Genomic DNA, 18,736 nt, shown 5'->3' on the forward strand with positions numbered 1-18,736 from the left:
TCGGGGGTTAGTGTGGACCAGGCCAAAGAATTTGTTCAGGCTTTGCATAGGTTTGTCCCCATCCTTCAACTGAGCAGAGTGTGAACTGCTAGCAGCTTTTTTTACCCTAAGGTAACTTTTGTGTATATATATGTATGGTATGATTGTATTGTTATTTGCAGGGCCGGCTCCAGGCACCAGCTTAACAAGCAGGTGCTTGGGATGGCCAAGGGAGAGGGGCGGCACCTGCGGCAATTCGGAGGCGGCAGGTCCCTCACTCCCACTAGGAGCGAGGGACCTGCCGCTGAACTGCCAATCGCGGCTTTTTTTTTTTTTTTTTGCTTGGGGCGGCAGAAATGCTGGAGCCGGCCCTGGTTATTTGTTGAACTACCAGAATCTGAATGGTATGTTACTTCATTTGCCATATTAAAGAAGCAGTGAAGTGACCAGAGTAAAGGTAATGGTTATTACTGTCTCCAATAAAAAGGGAAAACTATTTCAGTATCTCCTTTAAAACAATTGAAGAATTCATTAACTATGATTATTGAATATGGTAGGAGATATTGATATCAAGATAAATTATGTACTTACACACATTGTCCTCAGTGGAAAAACATGCATAAGACATTATGATGGCCTGTGTTAGGGGAATCTGGCTTAGTGCAAATGAGCAGATGGTGTTATCAGAACATTTCCCTCTGAATTTTGATTCAGCTTCACTCCTACTTCAAGTCACAGTATCAGTGTTGTGGTGATATTTTTTATTCTTCTTTTGGATGAATGCTTTCTGATTCTCCATGGTTCATCCTTTGAGCACACTTTCCTCATATATGAGAGTAATGCCTCCCTTATTTTTATTTTGATCTTTCGTTCCCAGGAAATTGTTTATTGTCTTTATAACAGCCTTCACAAGCCTTCTTTTAAATGTAGCCTTTGTGTTGTTGCTATGGGCTTGTGAACATGTTTTAGGAAACATGCAAGTGGAATAAGGGAGTTTGCAGACATTTCTGTGACAGTATTTCTGTCCTTGGATCATGTCCATTAGCATTTGAATCGGTTGCTGGTCTTTTCTAAAGCAATCATCTTTACCTACAGATATTACTGAATTTCTAATGTAGAACTTTAAGGTTGAAAAGATATTTTATACTTATTGTGACCAAAGGATCTCTTGATGCCATCTGGCAGAGGGTACAGAGATACATAATTGTTACAGGGATCCCCTGGATCTGGTATTTACATTCTAATTCTCTAAAGAGGGTCATGTATGGTTTCTGCTGAAAGCTTGTGTCAGACTGATCACCATAATCTTTGTGAAATGTATGTGCATATAATATGTAAGGAGAAATGTATATTTTGGAAATTATGTTCCTAGGGCCTTGTAGTTAAAGGCAGGTCATCCAGAGGTAGCATGCCTTCAGTGAAGTTACACCGTGCAGGAGATGGGATACATTTATATTCCTGGCTGACCATTGTGTATTGTGTGTCTTACAATGGGGATCTATTTACATACTGAATCAAATTCTAATGAAGAGATTGTGGGGACTTCAGAAGGAAAATTAAGAAGTAAAACAGGTGGGGTAGGGCCCTGTTTTAGAGATGAAGAACAAAGGACTGGTCTGGTATATCTTGGTGTGCAGAAAGATGCTTTGGCATCCTTTACTGAGGGAGACAAATTACCATCAGACTTGATGGCATGAAAGAAGCGTCTCAGCCACCCTGGTTAAAAAGTTCTCTAAGAAGGACTTCAGTATCTTACTAGACAAGAGAGCATCTGGTGAGTTGTGTTTAGGCTCTAGAATGCATGTTAGGATTTTATTGTATATGTAACTGTTTGTTTCCAATATTTCTGTTTGCTCTCATATGAATCTCTATTCTTTGTTAAATAAATTTATACTTGATTTCTCCATAAATAAATCTAAGGTGTAATTAGTAAGCTGCAGAGCACTGTTCCTTCAGGAACTGCAGGTCTGGTAATTTCTCACACTAAGGGCCAGTGGTAGCAAGGTGCCTCACAACCCTGAATACCCCTGGGAAGTGTCACACCCATCGTGGAGCTCATTTAGCTGATCATGTTTTCTGTGCAAAAATTTAGGGTTAAATCCTGCCTTGTGCTAGGCAGGTGTGTTAGTGGGAGAAGAAGGCATGCCATACCCCCCACAAAGCAGCCAGCCATGATTCTGCCCTAAGCATTAGTGATGAGGACTGGCTACTAATAGGCTGGTGCACCATACATGGAAAGGGCTATAGTCTGCCAGGTGGGGAATAGTATTGGCTAGCCATTCAGCATGTAAGTGGCTTTGGGTAGCGTGTGTTAGCCAGAACAACACACTGCTTCTTTTTTTTTTTTTTTAATTAAAAATGATTTAAGGGGCTTATCCTGAGCCATTTTACCCTGTGCCAGCAGGATGGCTCCTGCACAGGTACATCTCCCTTCTTCCTGCCCTTCTTTGCCAGATGCTGCACACTAATAGGAGGATTTCCCTCTTAAGTGTAGATTTCACTCCAGCCATAGTATTTAAAATGCCGTAAGCAGAATCTTGTAATAGTTTGCTTACAGATTCTGATGGAAATTCTCTTTCTATGAGCTTTGTAAAATATTTAACATATCTGATACATGACTGGCCATTTCAGTTTGACTGGAGTTAAAGTCTGGGCTGGGCTATTGTTCCTCTATTTGCCGGTCTCAGTGTTTTTTAAAGATTTCGTAAGATAATTGTAAATTGTAGTTTCTGTAACGGTTTCCACAGGAGTCAATAGATCCTGATCTCTGCCACGTGACAGACCTATGTCACTCTGATAGTGATTGGGGCCGGGAAATAAAGTCCAGTTGCTTTCCAGCAATCCTGAGCACTCCAGTTTTATTATATGGTATCAGAAGAAAACTGAATCTTTCACAGAAATGGAGTAAGATAAATCTCTCAAACCCCTGAGTATAAAAGGGAACCAGGCAGAGAACTGGAGGAAATGGTTGCAGCATTTCTGAATGTTCCTGGAAGCAAGTGGTAATGCAGAGAAATCAGAGAGGGTGAAATCCCCCATACTGCTACAAGTGGCTTGTCCAGCTGTATTGGAGGTCTACAAGAAATTCCAGTGGAAGCATGAAGGGGACTGCAAATTAGCAGGCAAAGGTCAGTATCCTTGTCATATAATAGTGGTTAATAAGCCACAATTTCAGTGGCTATTATAATAATCTCTGAAACTAAAAGTGATGTTAGCCACAGGGTGCTACATTCACTGTTCTGTACATGGCATAAGCTGGGCTTGCATTACTATGAAAATGACAATTGCATTGATTTGACTCTTGCATCCAGATTTTCTAAGTAGGCTTGGGTAGCTAGAAATTCAACCAAGAAGCCAATGAAGCATGACTAGTCCCACATTTTGTGAAGCCCTATGTACAGTAAGATGTATGGGTTCCTCTCCAGCTTTCACCCCTTCCTGTGACTGCCCAATCCCCAATGAACAACGCAAAGGGATGCCAAGCATCAGATATTGTGTGTGACAGTCACACTGTCACAAGCCCTATCACACCTGTCTGCATCTCAGCTGCCATCTCATGCATTCAACTAGGCATTAGCAGGTCCTCTTCCCAGGTGGTGGGATGTGCTCTGGAATCAGGTTTTTGCTATCAAGTGATCTCTGTCTCTCCTCATTCTTTTCCCCCAGCTGGTATCAGACCCAGGGAGGAGGAAGTAGTGCCAGTAACAGCACCTGGTAGTAAAAATGTGTGGGGGGGGGGGAGGTGAAGGGATAGCAGAGTGCAGGAGACAAAATCAGGGTCAAGAGTGGGGAGGCTAATGGAGAGTGGGGCAGAATAAGGAAGGCTGCAACAGATTCCCTCATATTTCCAGCAACCCCTGCAGTCCCCAGGATTCCACTAGTCCACCAACAATCCTTCAGGCTCTCCTCCGTCCTGCCCAATCCCTATTCCCATACTAAGCCCCCTCCCAGCAGCTTCTGCTTCCCTTCATTAACCTCCCCATTGGCTTCTCTAGAACCCTAGGCTACCTCTGGTTGCCCTTGCTTCTGAGTTATGTGAAAGATAGCTTCCTGACTCCCCTATACTTACTGCTACTGCACAGGGAGACCCTGAGGGAAAAATCAGAGACTTTTGCTCACTATCAAGAAAGGTCTCACATGAAGCTACACAAAATTAGACCACTATGCAACCCATACTCACTGATGTATATTTCACTCATTTTTTATATAATTATGCAATATAATTAAATAGCTATCTTCTAACTTGACTGCCTGCAACCTCCCTAGTTCCTTCACTTGTTTGTGAACCCTTAGGAACCAGAAGGAAGATGAAAGGAGGGAAATGGGGGTGCGGATAATTAAATGTATTTTCCATAAACTGCAGATAGGAAGGGCTGGAATGAAAACCAGAAAATCCTCTTGGATTTTTTTTTTTTTTTTTTTTTTTTTTTGAGTGGGGCAAATAGAGGAGGAGAAAACCTCTCAGGCAACTATACTCCAAGTCTGATTGACTGATTCAGTCTCTGAATACAAGCGATTGATGAAAGTGGACCAAAACACGTCTGCATTCTGTTATTCTGTTATGAGTCGCAGCTTATTCCCTCATTTGGCTGACAATTTAGTTCTTGGCATGTCGCTTGGGCTACTTCTAAGGACTGGCAGCATTTGTGATTCTTGTCTGTAAAAGACATGCACCATGCAAGGGCTGCCGGGGCACACAAGAAAGTGCTATATAAGAGCTAAATATTAGTACTCAGAAGTCCAGAGAAAGTAGCTGATGCTTACCCTTGTTACTGAGACTGCCAACAAAGTGCCAAAGGTAGTGATATTTTTTAGGAATTAGACTAATACCATTAGCTGAGTTAGTTCTGTTCTTTAAAATATCTGGCATTAGTTTACAAAATCAAGCAATCGATTACTACATACACTCAGATGCACTTTTCTATTAAAAAAAATTCTAATATGGCATGTATGACATTGCAGAAAATTCCAACCAAATTTTATCAATTTTCTATTTGAATTTATTTTAAAATGACTTTTTTTAAAATAATTTTTATGCCCTTCTCATAAAACATTTTTCTTGACTGACATAATTCCCTCATCTTCCTGTCACAATTGTAGTAACCTTTTTATGCAGCTGGTAAATATTTTACTACTGTTTTCCTCAAAAATATTCTAGATATTTAAAAAGCTTTGTTGTGACGCAGACTTAGGGTTGCCATAAGCATAGCTTACCTAACACAACCTGACAAAAGCAGGGCAATGAAAGGTTAAACCATGTTTTGATACATAAGCTCTGCTCATCGACCCACAGACAATCCTTAACATTATCACAACTGCCATAGCACAGACCAGACATCTCAACCTTATTTCTGCTCCCTTTAACCTGCTGTTGTAAACACACCCATTTACCAAACTAACTTCTCCCAATAAAATTGTGGATGTTTGGTGTGGTAGGATAGGAGGGTTTGATTTGTTAAAGGTAGTGATGGAAGGCTGGATACTTAGGGGCCAGAGGAAAGGTCGTGTGCCATCTGTGGTGTATTGTACAGTTAGGCTGTGTGCCTATGGATGGAGGAGAAGAGGATATATACAGGTAGGTGGCTTAACTTTTCATGCCCTTGCTTTTATGGGATTATGTCAGGTATGTTGTGTATCTAACAACCATAACTTCTTCACAATAAAGTTTTTTGTATATTAATTTCCTAGGTTTTTTTTAAATGATTAAACAATGGTGGTAGGTTATGCCAGGTATTGCACATCAAACCTCTGTAGTATAACATCTGAAAGAAAAGTATAGCAGCTGCTGGTGCATAAACTTTCAGCTATGATGAATAACAGATACAAATGAGATCCATTTCCCCCCCCCAAAAAAACCCTATATATTACATCAGATCTACACAAGATACACTGGTGTCTCACATGTTGTGTAGAGAAACAATGTTTTTTAAAAGATATCAGTCAACAATGAAAGGTCAGACTGTCAAGAACAAAAATTGCAAGAGTTTCAAAGACTTCTTATTAAAAACTTATAAAGAGAAACTGGAAAAAACTGAATAGAAAATTCAAAGGTCACTGTGAAATTTCACATTGATAGGCCATCCATTTTTAGAGAAAAACCAGGAATACATCCATCGTTTAAAGTCCATTTTATAACACAACCCTAAATATGGTGTCACTACCAGGCAACACCATAAAATCTATTTATGTGTATTAAGTTGGAACATTACATAGAAGTGCTAAGAATATGAAATGTATAACTGTTTCCTTAAAATCACCAATTGCGCTGGATAAATAAGTATCTGCAGTTAGATACCTCCGTATTTGTAGTATTCAAGGTATTTCCTATGATGTATCCATATATTTTACCTCTATGTATGGAGGTCAAAATAGTCCCTACATGGGACTCAAGTGGTGCATGGCCCCTTGTGCTGATTTTCCATACTGGGATGAATTTTACCCATAGTGAAGAATATAGGCTGGGCCCAGGGTATCCATGATTCACCAGGTTGCTACAGAATTCAGGAATCTTGCCACACAGTACATGAGGCCTTCAGTAAAGGGAGCTACTAGCAAATACTGAGAGAGCCTTATCTTACATAAAAATTGCAAGCTTTTAAACACTTTTTACATGTCCATCTGTGCATTATCATGGGAGAGATGCTGTGAGCTTTAGTTTAACTACATAATGTTTTCTATCCCGATGCCCTGGTTATAGTTGCTCATAACTCTGAAATTTTCATTTTTCAGAATGAAATTTTCCAAGCTTGGAGTCTGCCCAAAGATGAAGTTTTTTGAAAAGATTGAGCAGAAATAGTTCAGCCATTTTTGCATATGGTGGGAATGGAAAAGAATATACATTTCTTATTATAAAAACCTCACTCCTACAGCTGGGATTAGAAATTTGAAAATTAACATGGAAACAACTGTATTTATGTCTTCAACTGTTTTGGCAAAACTTGTGATAATCGCGCAGTGCTTAGTTTTGCTAACACACAAAGCGTGTATTTTAAGAAGGCGAAATAGACATTCATACATGGCTAATTTAGTGCTCAAGAGAGTACTGATGTGCACTTAGGCGGAAGTAGACTCCACTGGGTACTAGGCTTGATCCCTGCAGACCTTTTAAGGTAGAAAGGGGTTAGGGAGAGCTACTGTGTGCTTTGGAAAATTTCTAGAAAGATGCCATGCCAGAACTTCACCTTAGCTGCATAGTTGGGGAAGGAGTGAAGACTGTATTATAATACATAAGGTTTGTTTGGGTGCAACCCTAATATTGGCATTCCTGATTTTTGAGTTCTTAATCAAGCAGCCTAAATGTTTCCTTAACATAGGTTGGTTGGGTGGGTTTATCTTAATATTTAGGGGTTTTTTAAGCTAGCCTAAAATACTTATATAGATCTTAAACTGAAAAGTTATTTTAGATATCCTTTGAAGACTATAGACTTTAACATATTAGACTAAATAGTCTCTTGGTGACTTTTGTAAATCATAAACGTTAGTTCTGGTTATGAACAGAGTGCTTGACATGACTGTGCTTCAGGCTGCAAAGTGTTTGAAATTAAAGAGGCAGTGTTGAGGGGATTGTGGAGTTATGTAATATGAAAGATTTATGAAAAGCAGCTTTTTCATTTCCAGGGAGTGAGATGAAATTTCTTCCACAACATGAATAGTCTTGGGCACAAGTATCAACAAATTTTGAAATCCTGTTGGCCCTTTAGGCTTATGTTTTTTAAACATTATGCTATTTTAAATTGAAAAGTAAATACATTTGGATAATAAAAAAAACAGTATTCCAATTTTGTGAATGAAATCCTGGCCCCACTGAGGTCAAAGCTGTTTTGCCAAATGCAGCCAGGAGTTCACCCTGTGTAACAATGACTCATACTAACATATTCCAATTTCTCCATGGATAAACAGTTAACATGCCTCATCCCTGTATCGCCAAAACAGACGTTTGGTGGCCTGAACCTAGGTGAAAGATTTGGACTTCCCAGCCTCCCAGAAATGATTGTCATTGTCATTTTGGATTATGCCAATCCTTCCAGTGCTGTCCTCAAAAGTAGACTCATAGTCCCTTCTGACCTTAAAGTCTATCATGATCATCTAGACTGACCTCCTGCACATTGCAGGCCATAAAACCTCACCTACCCATTCCTGTAATCAGGGTCAGCAGAAGCTTCCTATCAGTGGGGGGGGGGGGGCACCAGTGCCTGAACAAACCATGGCCCCACCCTCCGCACCACCCCTCCTCCCGCCCCATGCCTCCCCTTTCCCCCAAGACCCCTGCCTCTCCCCCATTGCTCATCCTTATGGTTGGTTAAAAGGGGGGGCGCCATGGCCACCTGCCCCTCCTGTTCTGGCACCCCTGCCTGTCATAGACTCCTAACCTTTGGCTAAGATACTGAAGTCCTCAGATCATGATTTAAAGACTTCAAGTTACAGAGAATCCACCATTTATACTTGTTTAAACCTGCAAGTGACCCATGCCCCATGCTGCAGAGGAAGGCAAAAAAAAAAAAAAAAACCAGGGTTTCTGCCAATCTGACCAGGGGAAAATTTCTTCCCAACCCCAAATATGGCATTCAGTTAGACTGTGAGCATGTAGCCAAGACCCAGCAACCAGACACCTGGGAAAGAATTCTCTGTAGTAACTCAGAGTCCTCCCCATCTGGTCTCCTGTCACCAGCCATTGGAGATATTTGCTGCTAGCAGTTGCAGATCAGCTACATGCCATGGTGGGCAGTCTCATCATACCAGCCCCTCCATAAATTTATCAAGTAGTACATAAAGGAGTAGGATGTTCATACATTTCATTTCTATCTAATTACTAAATACATCACATATTTTGAACCCACGTTCACTTTTGATTCACACTTAAATCATCTGGTGTTATGTCACTGCATGCTGCACATTGTTAACTTCATAAATGCTAAGGTTCTAAAATATGTAAAATTAATTAATCTTACCCCATACTATGGGATATTTTCTCCTATATTTGTTATTATGCTTTTCTATTTTGAGTCTTTATCTGAAATTGTAAAAACAAATCCAACACATTTGGTCCATAGCAAGTTGACAGGTTGCAATATTCTAATGTGTTCCATAACTGATTGGCCAATGCAATGATTTATCTTCTGGATACATTAAGTATTAGAGATGATATTTCTAGGAAGTAATATATGGGATTCCAACCTCCTTACTTGTATTGTTTTATGTCCATATATACAGTTCATTTCCACAGTAATGGGAGGGGGAGGAGTGTTGTAAATAGCAAAATGGAGTAATTCAGTGCTGTCATATTCTAAATAGTGTGCGCTAAATTCTGTCCACAGGCAACTTCCATGGAAATCAATAGCAGTTGCCTATGGCTGACTTTAAACTAGCCAGTTTTAAGCTAGCCACAGCAACACATGCTTCAGTGTGAGCTAGCCCCCGCAAGTAATTTCTAAGTGTTCCAGGCAGACTTGTATGTTGGTGCGCATGTGCTGCAACTTCACTTCTCCAATACCAGAGATACCCAAACTTTAATCTAGCTATGTCTTCTTGACACCCTGTAATTGCAGTATAGACTTACACTAAAATCGATTTTGGGCCCATATATTTTTCCGTTGTACACGCCATTGTTCTTTTTTTTTTTCTTCCAAAAATCAATAAAGGTGAAGGTGACACATTAAATTTAATTCAGAATCAGCGCTGGCTGAATACGGTACACATTTTTCTCAAATATTAATTTTTAATTTTAAATGGATTCAGACATCTTTTGTGTTTACCTTCCAGAAATAGTTCAGGAAATAAGTTTACTGACAGAATGTTTGCTGGAACAGCAAATTTTAATCAAATATTTTAGGACATTCATGGAAAGTGAATTTCACATTTGTAATCACTAGTACTTGAGATGGAAACCGAAAAAGAGTTACTCTTATGAAATTAGGGACAGAAAAATGTCAGGTGACACATGTCCTATCAGAATAACTCCACATGTGAATGTCAAAAATTCACAATGAACTGCTTTCTAATAATTTACTGTGGTAGATTGTTATTCACAGAATAGATTCACATTAATTATTCACCCAGAAGTCCAGTACATAGAATCATAGTCCTCAAGACCCATTTCTCCCATGATGCCTACTGGTAATTATCCATTTAATTAAGGGTTGGTGGGTCTTATATTTAGTTGATTTTTCATTTCATTATTTTTGTTTGTTTTTAAATATAGTGTATTTAAATATGTATTTAATGCAGGCATAACTAGATATTTTACATATTTTAATTATATCACTAACCTCCATCCTGCCTGTTGTTCTTTAAGACCCAGTTCTGCTATCCGTGCAGTTGGACCCCTATGTGATTTCTGTGCTGGTGGAAGGGTCCACCCTTACAAACTGCAGGATTGGCCTTTAGATGGAAATCTCTTTGGGCCATTGACTGTGGCTTTCAATGCTTCTACAGCACATAGCACAATAGGGCCAAAATCCTGACTGCGGTATCTGAGCACTATCAAACTAGAAATAATTAATAATAAATGGTTAAAATGCTCAGAATGTTTGCTGGTTCAGGCTGACAAGAGGGTAATTATTAGATTTGCTATTACAAGCAAAATCATGCCTTTTGGGTGCAAGTGTTAACTGTTGTTTCCCATGGAAATTAACAGAAACATAGTTCATAATCCTGGGGAAAGAGTCTCCCTCCACATGCCCCCAACTTCCATATGCCAGTTAGCAGCATATATGGGCCATAAAGACACTGCACGTGGCTGGGGAGAATTCCCCCACTGCAGAAGCAATGTAGGGTCGATTTAATCAGCTCAATGCTGCCCTCGCTAGTGATGGAGACGGGGCAGAAGGGGTATTTATTTGGTTTACTGCAGTGCTATAGCAATTCTAGGCTGCTCCATGCTTCACAATGAGCTTTGGGAGGCTGCCATATATTAGAGTTCCCCTGTGGCTGCTATAATTTATGCCAGGGACCACACCAGTCCCACCACCACCACCACCAACTGACCAAAAGTCCATGCAGAGCAGAGAAGGTTTAAAGGCACCTCTATCTTCCTTCCCATTGGGTTGTATACTCTGGTGTGTGCTTCCCGGAGTCACAGCATAAAACTGTTTTGTTAATTTAGGCAAAAATTATTTTACTTTGAATTTTAAAGATTTTATATCATTTCATCTATCATTAATTGTGAACTGGATCAATAGATTCTTTCAGTTAACATATTTGAGAAACAATAGTTTAAGACTGCACAGAAAAAGTATGACTTTGCTTGGAACTTTAGTGTTAATAAATAACTTCCTGTCTGTCCAAAATTAACTTATTGAGAGTCCAGCCTACATTCCTGGCTCAACCAAAATTTCTATTGACTTCAATAAGAGTTTTGCCTGAGTCCATAGTCTGAGACAGGTCCCTTAAAATATAGTTTTAGCCAGAAAAATTAGCATAAAATAGCTCCTTGTAAGCAATACAAAGGCTTTTAAATTTTAAAAAAGTGTGAAATCAGGGTTCATAAACTGGTTCTATAATAAAACAGCTCAGAGTCACTTTCATTGTAAAATCAGTTCTTGCATCCTGAACAAATTTACAGACACAAATGCAGGTAATGTATAGCATCCAAGAAGTCAGTAATATACATTAGTGTACTTTAAGCAAGTCATATTGAGATACAATTCTTGAAGACATATTCCTGAATAAACATGTAGACCTAAAAACTGAACATTCTGAAAAAGAAAGTTGAGATAGAACCTTTGCACTGAGGCTCAGTTTTCCATGTCCAACTGACATGACTAGTCAGTCCAATTGAAGCTAAAATGGCTACTCACATCATTAAGGAATGCAGAATTGAGCTCTTAATAAAATAATTGGGAGTTTTGTCTGAGTGAGGACTGCAACACAGGGCTATGAAAGTACATGTTTTTATGGAATAAAATGAATATTTTATCATTTTCATTAGTACAGATCACATTAGTTTGCTTTAATTCAGATCAGTGTGGTAGCATGTTCCAGGATTTTAAGTATTTTAAGTTTTATAACAATGTGGCTGTGATCTTTAGATTTTGGGAGATTCATTAGAATTGGCTACAGTTTTGTAATGATGGAAAAGGCAGCCTCTGCAACTTGTATACATAGTTAAAGCTGACCTTTAAAATAGGAATAAATAACATATATACTGTGCATAAGTAGAAAAAGATTGCTAGTGAAATAAAAATATAGATATTTACATTTTCTTCCATAAGTTTCCAGTGGCTAAAAGTGCAACAGTTCTTTTAATAAATACCTTCCAATGTTCTAATTGAATGCTGCATATTTTCACCAGTTATATTATATATTTTTCAAACAAAGTCACAGAAAATTTATATATCTATGTTTAAAGTAAATTTTCAAAATGACAGATTTGGGGAGGGATAGGAGGTTGGCTTTCTAAATATCTTTCTTGGAGCCGTGTCCTGTATATGCTAGTTCAGTTTTCATAAGCAAATCTTACTTTTTAAAAAGAGCTTCCTCTAATTTGACTTTTTCATATCTTCATAAATAATAATTCCCCAGGGAAAAAAAACTAACATAAAAGATGAGTAAATAGAAATATTAACAATGTTTAATTTAGCTGAAGAAAAAAAGGAGACGGGGCACTTCTGGATCCAGGTACTTGAGTATCTTGTAAAGCTCCTGGAAATAAAGTTGTGCCTTTATAGAAAGGCTCCAAACTTACCTATATGAAAAAGATTTTGCACATAGTTCTTCCTTTGTGTTGGAAGCAGAGAAGATAATGCTGCCTGCTGGTCACCTCTAATCCGGCTTTGCAGACCTAGGATGAGTTCAGGGATCAGGAATCATGGATGCTCTTCTTTGCTGGAGTAGTGCACTCGGGTTAGTGTGTGGGGGAGCCTTACTCGCGAGCGCCTTATTGAGCGTGTCTGGAGAGAGAGGGAGATGGAGATGGAGATGGCTACGGGAAAGGCATGGGAGAGGGGGGCGGGGGCTCATGGTCTGACTGCACAGCTTCCATCTGCTGCGACCCATCTCTACTGCAGGAACAGTCTGCGGATTTGGAGGGAGCCTGGATTTGCTGGAGACAGGAGAGGAGTGGTGTGAATGGCTGGAGAAGGGAAGTCCGGGCTCGGGGTAAAATTGCAGGTGTACCGCTAGATTCTCCTCCCCGTCGGATTTTCCTCCCTGCCTGTTACTGAGAACGCCGAAGTGATCGGTGATGCTTACAGTGAAGCTGCTGCCCGCGGCCGGAGGGAGACTTGATTCATTGACCTGCCCCTACGCCCTGAGCCCGGCTAAGCACTCGGGGACATGCCTGTGGTGATTGAAGGAGTTCCCTGCCCGTGGAACAGGGGGTTGGGACTGGGGGGAGTCCTAATTGTCTGGTTGAAGGCACTGGCAGAAGGATGAAGGGGGGCAGGGGGCGCGTTTTTGGCATAAAGCACAAAGTCCCTCCCTGACCAACAGCCCCTTTACAGTGTGAGTGTCTCCAAGCTAAAGCCATCAATAAGAGTTTAGTTAATCTGAGCAAAGTGACCATTCCTTGTTCATGGCTTTAGCCACATGTACCCCGTGTGGTCCATGAAATCTAGTTTTTTTGGGGGGGTAGGCTGGGGGGATATTTTTCTTCAGAAATGTTCCTTTAGTTTGAATTAATAAATGTGTGTTTGAACTTCATAATGAGGTAATATCTTTTATTGGCCCAACTTGTACTGGTGAAAGAGACACAGAGCTCTTCTTCACTCCAAAGCTTGCCTCTTTCACCAACAGAAGTTGGGCCAACAAAAGATGTTACCTCACCCACCTTGTCTCTAATATCTGGGACCAACACAGCTACAACAACACTGTAACCTTTATCTTGATTTTCGGGGAAATTATGTTCTGTTCACATGAAAAGCAGAAAGAATTTCTTCCAAAGAGGAATACATTTCAAGAGCTTGTATTACCATAGGGGGAACAGTAGCAGGCCCTAAAATTGTTTGCCTATTTTTTTCTGTTTAGAGCCCCTGTTTTCAGTAATGCTCTATTTTTTCAAGCCAGGGCCAGTTGGGCTGAAACTTTCCATGCATGCTCTCTGCCTCACACTACAATTTTCTGGAAAATTTCAGTTAAAACCATTCAAATGTTTCTGAGAATTAAATTAGGGGAAAATGGTTGTTTTGCCAATACAAAAAAAAATGTTTCTATAACCCCTACAAACATACTGGAGTACTGCTTGCTGCCTGTGAGCACTGCTCACTACAGAACAAGAGGAAAGACAAATGGGGGAACCATTTCCGGAGTTTTTCTTTTTTCCATCAGAAATTTCATCCACTGGACCAGGACTAAGGACAGGAAAGCATAATCAATTTCTGACAGGGTTTAAAGTCAGCCATCAGAAACTGTCTGGGGCTAAGGAAAGGTGGAGGGAAGCAATTTCTGACATGATCTCCACTATCTATGAGAATGTGCTATAGTTGTTCCAGGGGATAAGGAAAGGTTGGGGAAGCAGATTTTTGACAGGGCTCATTCTCACCGGTCAGAATTTAATACCTTTGAACCAAGATGACGAGATAAGGTGAGAGAAAAAATCCTGACTGTTCATTTTCAACTCTCAGAAATTGCTACCTGTGGGCCAAGATGATGACAACAGTTTAGGTAAGCAAATTCTGAGAGGCTCCTTGTCACCCACTAGATTTTGGTACTTGTGGCCCAGGGAGGAGATGGAAGCATGTTTTATTATGGTAGAAAAAATTATAGGTAGTTATTGCCAGTGTTGTTACCAATAGCAAATTCTGATAATGAGGGTGATTATGACTGTGCATGCGGTGAAACTCTCCAGCTACAAGTATCAGGCGGTAGCCGTGTTAGTCTGTATCCACAAAAACAACAAGGAGTCCGGTGGCACCTTAAAGACTAACAGATTTATTTGGGCATAAGCTTTCATGGGTAAAAAACCTCACTTCTTCAGATGCATGGAAGTGAGAAAACAGATTGACAGAGTGAGACGGGTACCCAGAAATCACCTACTACATGACAGGCCCAACAAAGAAAATAACAGAACGCCACTAGCTGTTCCCTACAGCCCCCAGCTAAAACCTCTCCAGCGCGTTATCAACGATCTATAACCTATCCTGGAAAACGATCCCTCACTCTCACAGACCTTGGGAGGCAGGCCAGTCCTCGCTTACAGACAACCCCCCAACCTGAAGCAAATACTCACCAGCAACTACACACCACACCACAGAAATACCAACCCAGGAACCAATCCCTGTAGCAAACCTCGTTGCCTACCCTGTCCCCATATCTACTCTAGTGACACCATCAGAGGACCCAGCCACATCAGCCACACCATCAAGGGCTCATTCACCTGCACGTCTACTAATGTTATATATGCCATTATGTGCCAGTTATGCCCCTCTGCCATGTAGGTTGGCCAAACCAGACAGTCCCTACATAAAAGAATAAATGGATACAAATCGGACATCAGGAATGGTAACATACAAAAGCCAGTAGGTGAACACTTCAATCTCCCTGGACATTCTATAACAGATTTAAAAGTAACTATTTTTGAACAAAAAAACTTCAGAAACAGACTTCAAAGAGAAACAGCAGAACTAAAATTCATTTGCAAATGTAACGCCATTAATTTGGGCTTGAATGGGGACTGGGAGTGGCTGGCTCGTTACAAAAGCAGCTTTGCCTCTCCTGGAATTGACACCTCCTCATCTATTATTGGGAGTGGACTAAGTCCACCCTGATTGAATTGGCCCTGTCAACACTGGATCTCCACTTGTGAGGTACTCCCTTCTCTTCATGTGTCATTATATAATGCCTGCATCTGTAACTTTCACTCCATGCATCTGAAGAAGTGAGGTTTTTTACCCACGAAAGCTTATGCACAAATAAATCTGTTAGTCTTTAAGGTTCCACTGGACTCCTTGTTGTTTTTCTCCAGTTACAGAACAACAACAGCAACAGTGATTAAAGTTAAAAGTAGGAGGGAAAGAACAGCTCCCATTTCCAGAGCTCTCAATAGCAAAACTGGAACAGATTTTGCTGCTCCCTTGCTTTTCTGTTATTGAGTGTTATTGCCTAAAGCCCTTTTTAAATTAAAGAAATGTAAAATCATACATATACTGCAAATGTTGAAGCTTGATCTGATTATACGCTGAGCTATGCCTGCACTGAGGTACTCTTCCTATCTTCATAACTAGGACACACTCTCTCTAGCTATATTCCATGTACAGCATTTATTTTTCATTCATCAAACAAGCAGAAAGGAAGCCTTAAAACACACTGATATACACAAAACCCCTGATTGTTTTCACCACAGAACAGCTGCCACTGAGGGAGACAACATATTTCAATCCTATGTGGTGTTTTATAAAATTAGAATTAAGAAAACAGTTTAAGAGATTATACCATTACCAGTGTGCTGACAGCACCAATACGTTAGTTTGCTCATTTTTTCTCTTTTCTATTCTGAGATTATTGTAGGATTTTGGAAAGCTAATGGGAAACATTGAAGGTCCTACTTAGTTTCAAGGATTATTGTTTTAGTGATTTCATAATACCTGGGTCTGACAATGTTTCTGGTTTCCCTCTGAGTGTAAGTCACACAGGAGTTTAGTGTGAAAATGAATCTGGCCAAGATTTTCTAAAGTGATTATTATTACTGGTTTCAGAATGGTAGCCATGTTAGTCTGTATCAGCAAAAACAATGAGGAGTCCTTGTGGCACTTTAGAGACTAACAAATTTATTTGGGCATAAGCTTTCGTGGGCTTAGAACCCACTTCATCGGATGCATGAAGTGAAAAATACAGGAGCAGCTATAAATACATGAAAGGATGGGGGTTGCTTTACCAAGTGTGAGGTCAGTCTAACGAGATAAAGCAATTAACAGCAGGATAGCAAGGGAGGAAAAATAACTTTCAAAGTGGTAAGAGAGTGGCCCATTACAGACAGTTGACAAGAAGGTGTGAGTAACAGTAAGGAGAAATTAGTATTGGGGAAATTAAGTTTAGGTTTTGTAATGACCCAACCACTCCCAGTCTTTATTCAGGCCTAATCTGATGTTATCCAGTTTGCAAATGAATTCCAGTTCTGCAGCTTTACCTCGGAGTCTGTTTTTGAAGTTTTTTTGTTGAAGAATTGCCACTTTTAGGTCTGTTATTGAGTGACCAGAGAGATTGAAGTGTTCTCCTACTGGTTTTTGAATGTTCTGATTCCTGATGTCAGATTCTACCTGCTAGCCAAAATCCATAAACCTGGGATGATGCCCCATCATCTCAGGCATAGGCACCCTGACAGCAGGATTATCTGGCTATGTAGACTCTCTCCTCAGGCCCTATGCTATCAGCACTCCCAGCTATCTTCGAGACACCACTGACTTCCTGAGGAAACTACAATCCTTTGCTGATCTTCCAGAAAACACCATCCTAGCCACTACGGATGTAAAAACCTTCTACACCAACATTCCACACAAAGATGGACTACAAGCCATCAGGAATAGCATCAGTGGCAAACCTAGTGGCTGAACTTTGTGACTTTGTCTTTACCCACAGCTATTTCAGATTTGGGGACAATTTATACCTTCAAGTCAGCGGGACTGCTATGGGTACCTGCATGGCCCCTCAGTATGGCAACATTTGTATAGCTGACTTAGAACAACGCTTCCTCAGCTCTTGTCCCCTTATGCACCTACTCTACTTGCTCTACATTGATGACATCTTCATCATCTGGACTCATGGGAAGGAGGCCCTTGAGGAATTCCACCAAGATTTCAACAATTTCCACCCTATCATCAACTTCAGCTTGGATCAGTCCACACAAGAGGTCCACTTCCTAGACACTACAATGCTAACATATGATGGTCACATAAACATCACCCTATTTCGGAAACCTACTGACCACTATATTACCTACACGCTTCCAGCTTTCATCCAGACCACATCACACAATCCATAATGATAGTAGTCTTTGGTCAGCATGAATCCGAATTTTCTGAAATAACATCTTTACAGTAATGAATGTGCCAGTTTCAATCAGAGCCATGCAGATAAAATAAACAATATTAGAATTAAACCCAGTTAGTGTACATTAAACTATTAAGGTTGCCAATAAAACAGGTTAATGTAAATGAAAGTTCTTCCTCTCTCCAACGCTATTCATTTTTATTGTGATTTGGGCTTGCAACGCACATAGGGTCAAATTCTCCATTAACATCTATGTTTCAAGTCACAGACAGGTCAATTCTACAAGGTGCCCTCGGTACCCATTGAGATTATTTTGTAGGACCAGAATCTAGCTAGAACAAGATATATTTAATTTTATTGATATTGGGCTTGATTGCAGTACACTTATTCATTTTCAGTTGGGTCTATCCCTCCAAATAGTCTCATTAAAGTCAATGGGACTTCTTGTGGAGTAAGATACTGCTCATCTTGAGTAAGGCGGTCACAATTTGGCCTACATAGTTATTATTCTGGCTTCTTAGGACACATTCTTGTCTACTTCCATATGCTTAATCTCATTTTTATCCTTAATCTAAATCCAGGAGATTTATTTTAAATTGTTATAAACATATGTTTGTGGCTATACAGTTTAAGCATAGTTATACAACAACTTTTCTATATATTTGCCTTATAATGAATAAACATTATATATAATTTCAAAATAGATGTTTAGTATTCATATTTCAGCTGAAAAAACCCCTTTTTCACAATCTATAGAAATACAAAATGTAGATGGACAGTGGAAATTTAGTGACCCATATGTTCCTAGTAATTTTCTGCTAGTGACAGAATAATTGGT

At 39.9% G+C, this 18,736-nt stretch overlaps 1 protein-coding gene across 2 annotated transcripts in view; it reads right to left on the reverse strand.

Moving 5' to 3' along the window:
• Window positions 1–18,736, reverse strand: part of LOC117880279 (gamma-aminobutyric acid receptor subunit pi-like) — a 77,273-nt gene that overhangs the window by 50,621 nt on the left and 7,916 nt on the right. The window contains exon 1 of one of the 2 annotated variants that reach the window (XM_034776296.1): window positions 12,662–12,866. The exons of the other annotated variant lie outside the window; for it this stretch is intronic. The gene's annotated coding sequence lies outside the window, so the exon portion shown is untranslated. Of the gene's footprint in view, window positions 1–12,661; window positions 12,867–18,736 lie in introns of those variants that run through there. 2 annotated transcript variants of the gene reach the window in all.

Source organism: Trachemys scripta, chromosome 7 (assembly GCF_013100865.1).
Source record: "Trachemys scripta elegans isolate TJP31775 chromosome 7, CAS_Tse_1.0, whole genome shotgun sequence".
NCBI lineage: Eukaryota > Metazoa > Chordata > Testudines > Emydidae > Trachemys > Trachemys scripta.